Genomic DNA, 14924 nt, shown 5'->3' on the forward strand with positions numbered 1-14924 from the left:
TTAGTTAGTTTACAGCACACTGTTGAATACACAGGACAACACCCCCACCTCATTTACACTGTTTCATACACAGGACAACAACCCCCACCTCATTTATACTGTTTCATACACAGGACAACAACCCCCACCTCATTTACACAGGACAACAACCCCCACCTCATTTACACTGATTCATACACAGGACAACAACCCCCACCTCATTTACACAGGACAATAACCCCCACCTCATTTACACTGATTCATACACAGGACAACAACCCCCACCTCATTTACACAGGACAATAACCCCACCTCATTTACACTGTTTCATACACAGGACAATCTCCCCACCTCATTTACACTGTTTCATACACAGGACAATAACCCCCACCTCATTTACACTGATTCATACACAGGACAACAACCCTCACCTCATTTACACAGGACAACACCCCACCTCATTTACACTGATTCATACACAGGACAACAACCCTCACCTCATTTACACAGGACTACAACCCCACCTCATTTACACAGGACAATAACCCCCACCTCATTTACACTATTTCATACACAGGACAACAACCCCCACCTCATTTACACAGGACAATAACCCTCACCTCATTTACACTGATTCATACACAGGACTACACCCCAACACCTCATTTACACAGGACAACAACCCCCACCTCATTTACACAGGACAATAACCCCCACCTCATTTACACTGATTCATACACAGGACAATAACCCCCACCTCATTTACACTGATTCATACACAGGACAATAACCCCCACCTCATTTACACTGATTCATACACAGGACAATAACCCCACCTCATATTTACACTGATTCATACACAGGACAACACCCCCCCACCTCATTTACACAGGACAACAACCCCACCTCATTTACACAGGACAATAACCCCCACCTCATTTACACTGATTCATACACAGGACAATAACCCCCACCTCATTTACACTGATTCATACACAGGACAACAACCCCCACCTCATTTACACTGATTCATACACAGGACAACACCCCACCTCATTTACACTGATTCATACACAGGACAATAACCCCCACCTCATTTACACTGTTTCATACACAGGACAACACCCCACCTCATTTACACTGATTCATACACAGGACAACACCCCCACCTCATTTACACTGATTCATACACAGGACAACACCCCCACCTCATTTACACTGATTCATACACAGGACTACACCCCCACCTCATTTACACTGATTCATACACAGGACAACACCCCCACCTCATTTACACTGATTCATACACAGGACAACAACCCCCACCTCATTTATACTGTTTCATACACAGGACAACAACCCCCACCTCATTTACACAGGACAACAACCCCCACCTCATTTACACTGATTCATACACAGGACAACAACCCCCACCTCATTTACACAGGACAATAACCCCCACCTCATTTACACTGATTCATACACAGGACTACAACCCCACCTCATTTACACTGATTCATACACAGGACAACAACCCCCACCTCATTTACACAGGACAATAACCCCCACCTCATTTACACTGTTTCATACACAGGACAATAACCCCACCTCATTTACACTGTTTCATACACAGGACAATAACCCCCACCTCATTTACACTGATTCATACACAGGACAACAACCCTCACCTCATTTACACAGGACAACACCCCCACCTCATTTACACTGATTCATACACAGGACAACACCCCCACCTCATTTACACTGATTCATACACAGGACAACATACCCCACCTCATTTACACAGGACAATAACCCCCACCTCATTTACACTGATTCATACACAGGACAACACCACCCCACCTCATTTACACAGGACAATAACCCCTCACCTCATTTACACTGATTCATACACAGGACAACACCCCAACACCTCATTTACACAGGACAACAACCCCCACCTCATTTACACAGGACAATAACCCCCACCTCATTTACACTGATTCATACACAGGACAATAACCCCACCTCATTTACACTGATTCATACACAGGACAATAACCCCACCTCATTTACACTGATTCATACACAGGACAATAACCCCCACCTCATATTTACACTGATTCATACACAGGACAACACCCCCACCTCATTTACACAGGACAACAACCCTCACCTCATTTACACAGGACAATAACCCCCACCTCATTTACACTGATTCATACACAGGACAATAACCCCCACCTCATTTACACTGATTCATACACAGGACAATAACCCCACCTCATTTACACTGATTCATACACAGGACAACACCCCCACCTCATTTACACTGATTCATACACAGGACAATAACCCCACCTCATTTACACTGATTCATACACAGGACAATAACCCCCACCTCATTTACACTGTTTCATACACAGGACAACACCCCCACCTCATTTACACTGATTCATACACAGGACAACACCCCCACCTCATTTACACTGATTCATACACAGGACAACACCCCCCACCTCATTTACACTGATTCATACACAGGACAACACCCCCACCTCATTTACACTGATTCATACACAGGACAACACCCCCACCTCATTTACACTGATTCATACACAGGACAACACCCCCACCTCATTTACACTGATTCATACACAGGACTACAACCCCCACCTCATTTACACTGATTCATACACAGGACTACAACCCCCACCTCATTTACACTGATTCATACACAGGACAACAACCCCCACCTCATTTACACTGATTCATACACAGGACAATAACCCCCACCTCATTTACACTGATTCATACACAGGACAACAACCCCCACCTCATTTACACTGATTCATACACAGGACAATAACCCCCACCTCATTTACACTGATTCATACACAGGACAATAACCCCCACCTCATTTACACTGATTCATACACAGGACAATAACCCCCACCTCATTTACACAGGACAATAACCCCACCTCATTTACACTCATTCATACACAGGACAACACCCCACCTCATTTACACTGATTCATACACAGGACAATAACCCCACCTCATTTACACTGATTCATACACAGGACAATAACCCCCACCTCATTTACACTGATTCATACACAGGACAACACCCCACCTCATTTACACTGATTCATACACAGGACAACACCCCCACCTCATTTACACTGATTCATACACAGGACAATAACCCCACCTCATTTACACTGATTCATACACAGGACAACACCCCCACCTCATTTACACTGATTCATACACAGGACAATAACCCCCACCTCATTTACACTGATTCATACACAGGACAACACCCCCACCACCTCCCACCTCATTTACACTGATTCATACACAGGACAATAACCCCCACCTCATTTACACTGATTCATACACAGGACAACACCCCCACCTCATTTACACTGACCCCCACCTCATTTCATACACAGGACAACACCCCCCACCTCATTTACACTGATTCATACACAGGACAACACCCCCACCTCATTTACACTGATTCATACACAGGACAACACCCCCCCTCATTTACACTGATTCATACACAGGACAACACCCCACCTCATTTACACTGATTCATACACAGGACAACACCCCCACCTCATTTACACTGATTCATACACAGGACAACACCCCCACCTCATTTACACTGATTCATACACAGGACAACCCCCACCTCATTTACACTGATTCATACACAGGACAACAACCCCCACCTCATTTACACTGATTCATACACAGGACTACAACCCCCACCTCATTTACACTGATTCATACACAGGACTACAACCCCCACCTCATTTACACTGATTCATACACAGGACAACAACCCCCACCTCATTTACACTGATTCATACACAGGACAACAACCCCCACCTCATTTACACTGATTCATACACAGGACTACAACCCCCACCTCATTTACACTGATTCATACACAGGACAACAACCCCCACCTCATTTACACTGATTCATACACAGGACAATAACCCCCACCTCATTTACACTGATTCATACACAGACAACAACCCCCACCTCATTTACACTGATTCAACACAACCCCCACCTCATTTACACTGATTCATACACAGGACAACAACCCCACCTCATTTACACTGATTCATACACAGGACAACAACCCCCACCTCATTTACACTGATTCATACACAGGACTACAACCCCCACCTCATTTACACTGATTCATACACAGGACAATAACCCCCACCTCATTTACACTGATTCATACACAGGACAACCCCCACCTCATTTACACTGATTCATACACAGGACAACAACCCCCACCTCATTTACTCTGATTCATACACAGGACAACAACCCCCACCTCATTTACACTGATTCATACACAGGACAACAACCCCCACCTCATTTACACTGATTCATACACAGGACAACAACCCCCACCTCATTTACACTGATTCATACACAGGACAACAACCCCACCTCATTTACACTGTTTCATACACAGGACAATAACCCCCCACCTCATTTACACTGATTCATACACAGGACAATAACCCCCACCTCATTTACACTGTTTCATACACAGGACAATAACCCTCACCTCATTTACACTGATTCATACACAGGACAATAACCCCCACCTCATTTACACTGTTTCATACACAGGACAATAACCCCCACCTCATTTACACTGATTCATACACAGGACAACAACCCCCACCTCATTTACACAGGACAAACACCTCCCCCACCTCATTTACACTGTTTCATACACAGGACAACAACCCCCACCTCATTTACACTGATTCATACACAGGACAACAACCCCCACCTCATTTACACTGATTCATACACAGGACACCAACCCCACCTCATTTACACTGATTCATACACAGGACAATAACCCCCACCTCATTTACACTGATTCATACACAGGACAATAACCCCCACCTCATTTACACTGATTCATACACAGGACAACACCCCCTCCCCCACCTCATTTACACTGATTCATACACAGGACAATAACCCCCACCTCATTTACACTGATTCATACACAGGACAACAACCCCCACCTCATTTACACTGATTCATACACAGGACAACAACCCCCCACCTCATTTACACTGATTCATACACAGGACAATAACCCCCACCTCATTTACACTGATTCATACACAGGACAATAACCCCCACCTCATTTACACTGATTCATACACAGGACAATAACCCCCACCTCATTTACACTGATTCATACACAGGACAATAACCCCCACCTCATTTACACTGATTCATACACAGGACAACAACCCCACCTCATTTACACTGATTCATACACAGGACAACACCCCACCTCATTTTACACAGGACAACAACCCCACCTCATTTACACTGATTCATACACAGGACAATAACCCCCACCTCATTTACACTGATTCATACACAGGACAACACCCCCCACCTCATTTACACTGATTCATACACAGGACAATAACCCCCACCTCATTTACACTGATTCATACACAGGACAACAACCCCCACCTCATTTACACTGATTCATACACAGGACAATAACCCCCACCTCATTTACACTGATTCATACACAGGACAACAACCCCACCTCATTTACACTGATTCATACACAGGACAATAACCCCACCTCATTTACACTGATTCATACACAGGACAATAACCCCCACCTCATTTACACTGATTCATACACAGGACAATAACCCCACCTCATTTACACTGATTCATACACAGGACAATAACCCCCACCTCATTTACACTGATTCATACACAGGACAATAACCCCCACCTCATTTACACTGATTCATACACAGGACAACAACCCCCACCTCATTTACACTGATTCATACACAGGACAACACCCTCACCTCATTTACACAGGACAACAACCCCACACCTCATTTACACTGATTCATACACAGGACAACAACCCCTCACCTCATTTACACTGATTCATACACAGGACAACAACCCCCACCTCATTTACACTGTTTCATACACAGGACAATAACCCCCACCTCATTTACACTGTTTCATACACAGGACAACAACCCCCACCTCATTTACACTGATTCATACACAGGACAACACCCCCCCACCTCATTTACACTGTTTCATACACAGGACAATAACCCTCACCTCATTTACACTGATTCATACACAGGACAATAATCCCCACCTCATTTACACTGTTTCATACACAGGACAACACCCCCCACCTCATTTACACTGTTTCATACACAGGACAACACCCCCACCTCATTTACACTGATTCATACACAGGACAACAACCCCCACCTCATTTACACTGATTCATACACAGGACAACAACCCCCACCTCATTTACACTGATTCATACACAGGACAATAACCCCCACCTCATTTACACTGATTCATACACAGGACAACACCCCCACCTCATTTACACTGATTCATACACAGGACAATAACCCCCACCTCATTTACACTGATTCATACACAGGACAACACCCCCACCTCATTTACACAGGACAACAACCCCACACCTCATTTACACTGTTTCATACACAGGACAACAACCCCCCACCTCATTTACACTGATTCATACACAGGACAACAACCCCCACCTCATTTACACTGATTCATACACAGGACAATAACCCCCACCTCATTTACACTGATTCATACACAGGACAATAACCCCCACCTCATTTACACTGATTCATACACAGGACAACAACCCCCACCTCATTTACACTGATTCATACACAGGACAACAACCCCCACCTCATTTACACTGATTCATACACAGGACAATAACCCCCACCTCATTTACACTGATTCATACACAGGACAATAACCCCCACCTCATTTACACTGATTCATACACAGGACAACAACCCCCACCTCATTTACACTGATTCATACACAGGACAACAACCCCCACCTCATTTATACTGTTTCATACACAGGACAACAACCCCCACCTCATTTACACTGATTCATACACAGGACAACAACCCCCACCTCATTTATACTGTTTCATACACAGGACAACACCCCCCACCTCATTTATACTGTTTCTGTCTGTCTGTCTGTCTGTCTGTCTGTCTGTCTGTCTGTCTGTCTGTCTGTCTGTCTGTCTGTCTGTCTGTCTGTCTGTCTGTCTGTCTGTCGGCCTGTCTGTCTGTCTGTCTGTCTGTCTGTCTGTCTGTCTGTCTGTCTGTCTGTCTGTAGGTGGTGGGTCTGTACCGTCTGTGTGGTTCAGCAGCAGTGAAGAAGGAACTGAGAGACGCGTTTGAGAGGGACAGTGCTGCTGTCAGCCTGAATGAAGAGGCTTATCCTGACATCAACGTCATCACAGGTCAGTCCCCTGTCCCCCTACACCAGTCTCTATCCAGGTCAGTCCCCTGTCCCCCTACACCAGTCTCTATCAGCATCAACGTCATCACAGGTCAGTCCCCTGTCCCCCTACACCAGTCTCTATCAGCATCAACGTCATCACAGGTCAGTCCCCTGTCCCCTACACCAGTCTCTATCAGCATCAACCTCATCACAGGTCAGTCCCCTGTCCCCTACACCAGTCTCTATCAGCATCAACCTCATCACAGGTCAGTCCCCTGTCCCCTACACCAGTCTCTATCAGCATCAACGTCATCACAGGTCAGTCCCCTGTCCCCCTACACCAGTCTCTATCAGCATCAACGTCATCACAGGTCAGTCCCCTGTCCCCTACACCAGTCTCTATCAGCATCAACGTCATCACAGGTCAGTCCCCTGTCCCCTACACCAGTCTCTATCAGCATCAACGTCATCACAGGTCAGTCCCTGTCTCCCTACACCAGTCTCTATCAGCATCAACGTCATCACAGGTCAGTCCCTGTCCCCCTACACCAGTCTCTATCCTGGTCAGTCCCCTGTCCCCCTACACCAGTCTCTATCCTGGTCAGTCCCTGTCCCCTACACCAGTCTCTATCAGCATCAACGTGATCACAGGTCAGTCCCTGTCCCCTACACCAGTCTCTATCAGCATCAACGTCATCACAGGTCAGTCCCTGTCCCCTACACCAGTCTCTATCAGCATCAACGTCATCACAGGTCAGTCCCCTGTCCCCTACACCAGTCTCTATCAGCATCAACGTCATCACAGGTCAGTCCCCTGTCCCCATACACCAGTCTCTATCAGCATCAACGTCATCACAGGTCAGTCCCTGTCCCCTACACCAGTCTCTATCAGCATCAACGTCATCACAGGTCAGTCCCTGTCTCCCTACACCAGTCTCTATCAGCATCAACGTCATCACAGGTCAGTCCCCTTTCCCCTACACCAGTCTCTATCAGCATCAACGTGATCACAGGTCAGTCCCTGTCCCCTACACCAGTCTCTATCCTGGTCAGTCCCCTGTCCCCTACACCAGTCTCTATCCTGGTCAGTCCCCTGTCCCCTACACCAGTCTCTATCAGCATCAACGTGATCACAGGTCAGTCCCCTGTCCCCTACACCAGTCTCTATCCTGGTCAGTCCCCTGTCCCCTACACCCAGTCTCTATCCTGGTCAGTCCCCTGTCCCCTACACCAGTCTCTATCAGCATCAACGTGATCACAGGTCAGTCCCCTGTCCCCTACACCAGTCTCTATCAGCATCAACGTCATCACAGGTCAGTCCCCTGTCCCCTACACCAGTCTCTATCAGCATCAACGTCATCACAGGTCAGTCCCTGTCCCCTACACAGTCTCTATCAGCATCAACGTCATCACAGGTCAGTCCCCTGTCTCCCTACACCAGTCTCTATCAGCATCAACGTCATCACAGGTCAGTCCCTTTCCCCTACACCAGTCTCTATCAGCATCAACGTGATCACAGGTCAGTCCCCTGTCCCCTACACCAGTCTCTATCCTGGTCAGTCCCCTGTCCCCCTACACCAGTCTCTATCAGCATCAACGTCATCACAGGTCAGTCCCCTGTCCCCCTACACCAGTCTCTATCAGCATCAACGCGTCATCACAGGTCAGTCCCCTGTCCCCCTACACCAGTCTCTATCAGCATCAACGTCATCACAGGTCAGTCCCCTGTCCCCTACACCAGTCTCTATCAGCATCAACGTCATCACAGGTCAGTCCCTGTCCCCTACACCAGTCTCTATCAGCATCAACGGCATCACAGGTCAGTCCCCTGTCCCCTACACCAGTCTCTATCAGCATCAACGTCATCACAGGTCAGTCCCTGTCCCCTACACCAGTCTCTATCAGCATCAACGTCATCACAGGTCAGTCCCCTGTCCCCTACACCAGTCTCTATCAGCATCAACGTCATCACAGGTCAGTCCCTGTCCCCTACACCAGTCTCTATCAGCATCAACTCATCACAGGTCAGTCCCTGTCCCCTACACCAGTCTCTATCAGCATCAACGTCTTCACAGGTCAGTCCCCTGTCCCCTACACCAGTCTCTATCCTGGTCAGTCCCCTGTCCCCTACACCAGTCTCTATCAGCATCAACGTATCACAGGTCAGTCCCCTGTCCCCCTACACCAGTCTCTATCAGCATCAAACGTCATCACAGGTCAGTCCCTGTCCCCTACACCAGTCTCTATCAGCATCAACGTCATCACAGGTCAGTCCCCTGTCCCCTACACCAGTCTCTATCAGCATCAACGTCATCACAGGTCACTCCCTGTCCCCTACACCAGTCTCTATCAGCATCAACGTCATCACAGGTCACTCCTGTCCCCTACACCAGTCTCTATCCTGGTCAGTCCCTGTCCCCTACACCAGTCTCTATCCTGGTCAGTCCCCTGTCCCCTACACCAGTCTCTATCAGCATCAACGTCATCACAGGTCAGTCCCCTGTCCCCCTACACCAGTCTCTATCCTGGTCAGTCCCCTGTCCCCCTACACCAGTCTCTATCAGCATCAATGGTCAGGTCAGTCCCCTGTCCCCTACACCAGTCTCTATCAGCATCAACCTCATCACAGGTCAGTCCCCTGTCCCCTACACCAGTCTCTATCAGCATCAACGTCATCACAGGTCAGTCCCCTGTCCCCTACACCAGTCTCTATCAGCATCAACCTCATCACAGGTCAGTCCCCTGTACACCAGTCTCTATCAGCATCAACGTCATCACAGGTCAGTCCCCTGTCCCCTACACCAGTCTCTATTAGCATCAACGTCATCACAGGTCAGTCCCCTGTCCCCTACACCAGTCTCTATCAGCATCAACCTCATCACAGGTCAGTCCCCTGTCCCCTACACCAGTCTCTATCAGCATCAACGTCATCACAGGTCAGTCCCCTGTCCCCTACACCAGTCTCTATCAGCATCAACGTCATCACAGGTCACTCCCCTGTCCCCTACACCAGTCTCTATCAGCATCAACGTCATCACAGGTCACTCCCCTGTCCCCTACACCAGTCTCTATCCTGGTCAGTCCCCTGTCCCCTACACCAGTCTCTATCCTGGTCAGTCCCCTGTCCCCCTACACCAGTCTCTATCAGCATCAACGTCATCACAGGTCAGTCCCTGTCCCCTACACCAGTCTCTATCCTGGTCAGTCCCCTGTCCCCCTACACCAGTCTCTATCAGCATCAACGTCATCACAGGTCAGTCCCCTGTCCCCTACACCAGTCTCTATCAGCATCAACCTCATCACAGGTCAGTCCCCTGTCCCCTACACCAGTCTCTATCAGCATCAACGTCATCACAGGTCAGTCCCCTGTCCCCTACACCAGTCTCTATCAGCATCAACCTCATCACAGGTCAGTCCCCTGTCCCCTACACCAGTCTCTATCAGCATCAACGTCATCACAGGTCAGTCCCCTGTCCCCTACACCAGTCTCTATTAGCATCAACGTCATCACAGGTCAGTCCCCTGTCCCCTACACCAGTCTCTATCAGCATCAACCTCATCACAGGTCAGTCCCCTGTCCCCCTACACCAGTCTCTATCAGCATCAACGTCATCACAGGTCAGTCCCCTGTCCCCTACACCAGTCTCTATCAGCATCAACGTCATCACAGGTCAGTCCCTGTCCCCTACACCAGTCTCTATCAGCATCAACGTCATCACAGGTCAGTCCCCTGTCCCCTACACCAGTCTCTATCAGCATCAACGTCATCACAGGTCAGTCCCCTGTCTCCCTACACCAGTCTCTATCAGCATCAACGTCATCACAGGTCAGTCCCTGTCCCCCACACCAGTCTCTATCCTGGTCAGTCCCTGTCCCCCTACACCAGTCTCTATCCTGGTCAGTCCCTGTCCCCTACACCAGTCTCTATCAGCATCAACGTGATCACAGGTCAGTCCCCTGTCCCCTACACCAGTCTCTATCAGCATCAACGTCATCACAGGTCAGTCCCTGTCCCCTACACCAGTCTCTATCAGCATCAACGTCATCACAGGTCAGTCCCTGTCCCCCTACACCAGTCTCTATCAGCATCAACGTCATCACAGGTCAGTCCCCTGTCCCCATACACCAGTCTCTATCAGCATCAACGTCATCACAGGTCAGTCCCCTGTCCCCTACACCAGTCTCTATCAGCATCAACGTCATCACAGGTCAGTCCCCTGTCTCCCTACACCAGTCTCTATCAGCATCAACGTCATCACAGGCAGTCCCTTTCCCCTACACCAGTCTCTATCCAGGTCAGTCCCTGTCCCCCTACACCAGTCTCTATCCTGGTCAGTCCCTGTCACACCAGTCTCACAGGTCAGTCCCTGTCCCCCTACACCAGTCTCTATCAGCATCAACGTGATCACAGGTCAGTCCCCTGTCCCCTACACCAGTCTCTATCAGCATCAACGTCATCACAGGTCAGTCCCCTGTCCCCTACACCAGTCTCTATCAGCATCAACGTCATCACAGGTCAGTCCCTGTCCCCTACACCAGTCTCTATCAGCATCAACGTCATCACAGGTCAGTCCCCTGTCTCCCTACACCAGTCTCTATCAGCATCAACGTCATCACAGGTCAGTCCCCTTTCCCCCTACACCAGTCTCTATCAGCATCAACGTGATCACAGGTCAGTCCCCTGTCCCCTACACCAGTCTCTATCCTGGTCAGTCCCCTGTCCCCTACACCAGTCTCTATCAGCATCAACGTCATCACAGGTCAGTCCCCTGTCCCCTACACCAGTCTCTATCAGCATCAACGTCATCACAGGTCAGTCCCTGTCCCCTACACCAGTCTCTATCAGCATCAACGTCATCACAGGTCAGTCCCTGTCCCCTACACCAGTCTCTATCAGCATCAACGTCATCACAGGTCAGTCCCCTGTCCCCCTACACCAGTCTCTATCAGCATCAACGGCATCACAGGTCAGTCCCCTGTCCCCTACACCAGTCTCTATCAGCATCAACGTCATCACAGGTCAGTCCCTGTCCCCTACACCAGTCTCTATCAGCATCAACGTCATCACAGGTCAGTCCCCTGTCCCCTACACCAGTCTCTATCAGCATCAACGTCATCACAGGTCAGTCCCTGTCCCCTACACCAGTCTCTATCAGCATCAACGTCATCACAGGTCAGTCCCCTGTCCCCCTACACCAGTCTCTATCAGCATCAACGTCATCACAGGTCAGTCCCCTGTCCCCCTACACCAGTCTCTATCCTGGTCAGTCCCCTGTCCCCCTACACCAGTCTCTATCAGCATCAACGTCATCACAGGTCAGTCCCCTGTCCCCCTACACCAGTCTCTATCAGCATCAACGTCATCACAGGTCAGTCCCCTGTCCCCCTACACCAGTCTCTATCAGCATCAACGTCATCACAGGTCAGTCCCCTGTCCCCCTACACCAGTCTCTATCAGCATCAACGTCATCACAGGTCAGTCCCCTGTCCCCCTACACCAGTCTCTATCAGCATCAACGTCATCACAGGTCAGTCCCTGTCCCCTACACCAGTCTCTATCAGCATACACCAGTCTCTATCCTGGTCAGTCCCCTGTCCCCCTACACCAGTCTCTATCAGCATCAACGTCATCACAGGTCAGTCCCTGTCCCCTACACCAGTCTCTATCCTGGTCAGTCCCCTGTCCCCTACACCAGTCTCTATCAGCATCAACGTCATCACAGGTCAGTCCCCTGTCCCCTACACCAGTCTCTATCAGCATCAACCTCATCACAGGTCAGTCCCTGTCCCCCTACACCAGTCTCTATCAGCATCAACGTCATCACAGGTCAGTCCCCTGTCCCCTACACCAGTCTCTATCAGCATCAACCTCATCACAGGTCAGTCCCCTGTCCCCCTACACCAGTCTCTATCAGCATCAACGTCATCACAGGTCAGTCCCTGTCCCCTACACCAGTCTCTATTAGCATCAACGTCATCACAGGTCAGTCCCCTGTCCCCTACACCAGTCTCTATCAGCATCAACCTCATCACAGGTCAGTCCCCTGTCCCCTACACCAGTCTCTATCAGCATCAACGTCATCACAGGTCAGTCCCCTGTCCCCTACACCAGTCTCTATCAGCATCAACGTCATCACAGGTCAGTCCCCTGTCCCCTACACCAGTCTCTATCAGCATCAACGTCATCACAGGTCACTCCCTGTCCCCTACACCAGTCTCTATCCTGGTCAGTCCCCTGTCCCCTACACCAGTCTCTATCCAGGTCAGTCCCTGTCCCCTACACCAGTCTCTATCAGCATCAACGTCATCACAGGTCAGTCCCCTGTCCCCCTACACCAGTCTCTATCCTGGTCAGTCCCTGTCCCCTACACCAGTCTCTATCAGCATCAACGTCATCACAGGTCAGTCCCCTGTCCCCTACACCAGTCTCTATCAGCATCAACCTCATCACAGGTCAGTCCCCTGTCCCCTACACCAGTCTCTATCAGCATCAACGTCATCACAGGTCAGTCCCCTGTCCCCTACACCAGTCTCTATCAGCATCAACCTCATCACAGGTCAGTCCCCTGTCCCCCTACACCAGTCTCTATCAGCATCAACGTCATCACAGGTCAGTCCCTGTCCCCTACACCAGTCTCTATTAGCATCAACGTCATCACAGGTCAGTCCCCTGTCCCCTACACCAGTCTCTATCAGCATCAACCTCATCACAGGTCAGTCCCCTGTCCCCCTACACCAGTCTCTATCAGCATCAACGTCATCACAGGTCAGTCCCTGTCCCCCTACACCAGTCTCTATCAGCATCAACGTCATCACAGGTCAGTCCCCTGTCCCCTACACCAGTCTCTATTAGCATCAACGTCATCACAGGTCAGTCCCTGTCCCCCTACACCAGTCTCTATCAGCATCAACGTCATCACAGGTCAGTCCCCTGTCCCCTACACCAGTCTCTATCAGCATCAACGTCATCACAGGTCAGTCCCCTGTCCCCCTACACCAGTCTCTATCAGCATCCACATCATCACAGGTCAGTCCCCTGTCCCCTACACCAGTCTCCATCAGCATCAACGTCATCACAGGTCAGTCCCCTGTCCCCTACACCAGTCTCTATCAGCATCAACGTCATCACAGGTCAGTCCCTGTCCCCTACACCAGTCTCATCAGCATCAACGTCATCACAGGTCAGTCCCTGTCCCCCTACACCAGTCTCTATCAGCATCAACGTGATCACAGGTCAGTCCCCTGTCCCCTACACCAGTCTCTATCAGCATCAACGTGATCACAGGTCAGTCCCCTGTCCCCTACACCTGTCTCTATCAGCATCAACGTCATCACAGGTCAGTCCCCTGTCCCCTACACCAGTCTCTATCAGCATCAACGTGATCACAGGTCAGTCCCCTGTCCCCTACACCAGTCTCTATCAGCATCAACGTCATCACAGGTCAGTCCCTGTCCCCTACACCAGTCTCTATCAGCATCAACGTCATCACAGGTCAGTCCCCTGTCTCCCTACACCAGTCTCTATCAGCATCAACGTCATCACAGGTCAGTCCCCTGTCCCCTACACCAGTCTCTATCCTG

General features: G+C 49.6%; 1 long non-coding RNA gene and 1 pseudogene across 1 annotated transcript; one reads left to right on the top strand and one right to left on the bottom strand.

Moving 5' to 3' along the window:
- LOC127924391 (rho GTPase-activating protein SYDE1-like) overlaps positions 1-14924 on the top strand; it is a 94461-nt pseudogene that overhangs the window by 59556 nt on the left and 19981 nt on the right.
- LOC127924393 (uncharacterized) lies at positions 7-6213 on the bottom strand. The gene is made up of 8 exons (XR_008117796.1): positions 6038-6213; positions 4075-4233; positions 3885-3924; positions 3685-3804; positions 2736-2775; positions 2616-2695; positions 886-993; positions 7-196 (listed from the first exon to the last, which is right to left on the bottom strand). It is a non-coding gene; the product is annotated as an uncharacterized LOC127924393 (long non-coding RNA).

The sequence above is a fragment of the Oncorhynchus keta genome, unplaced genomic scaffold, assembly GCF_023373465.1.
Source record: "Oncorhynchus keta strain PuntledgeMale-10-30-2019 unplaced genomic scaffold, Oket_V2 Un_contig_3989_pilon_pilon, whole genome shotgun sequence".
Taxonomy (NCBI): Eukaryota; Metazoa; Chordata; class Actinopteri; order Salmoniformes; family Salmonidae; genus Oncorhynchus; species Oncorhynchus keta.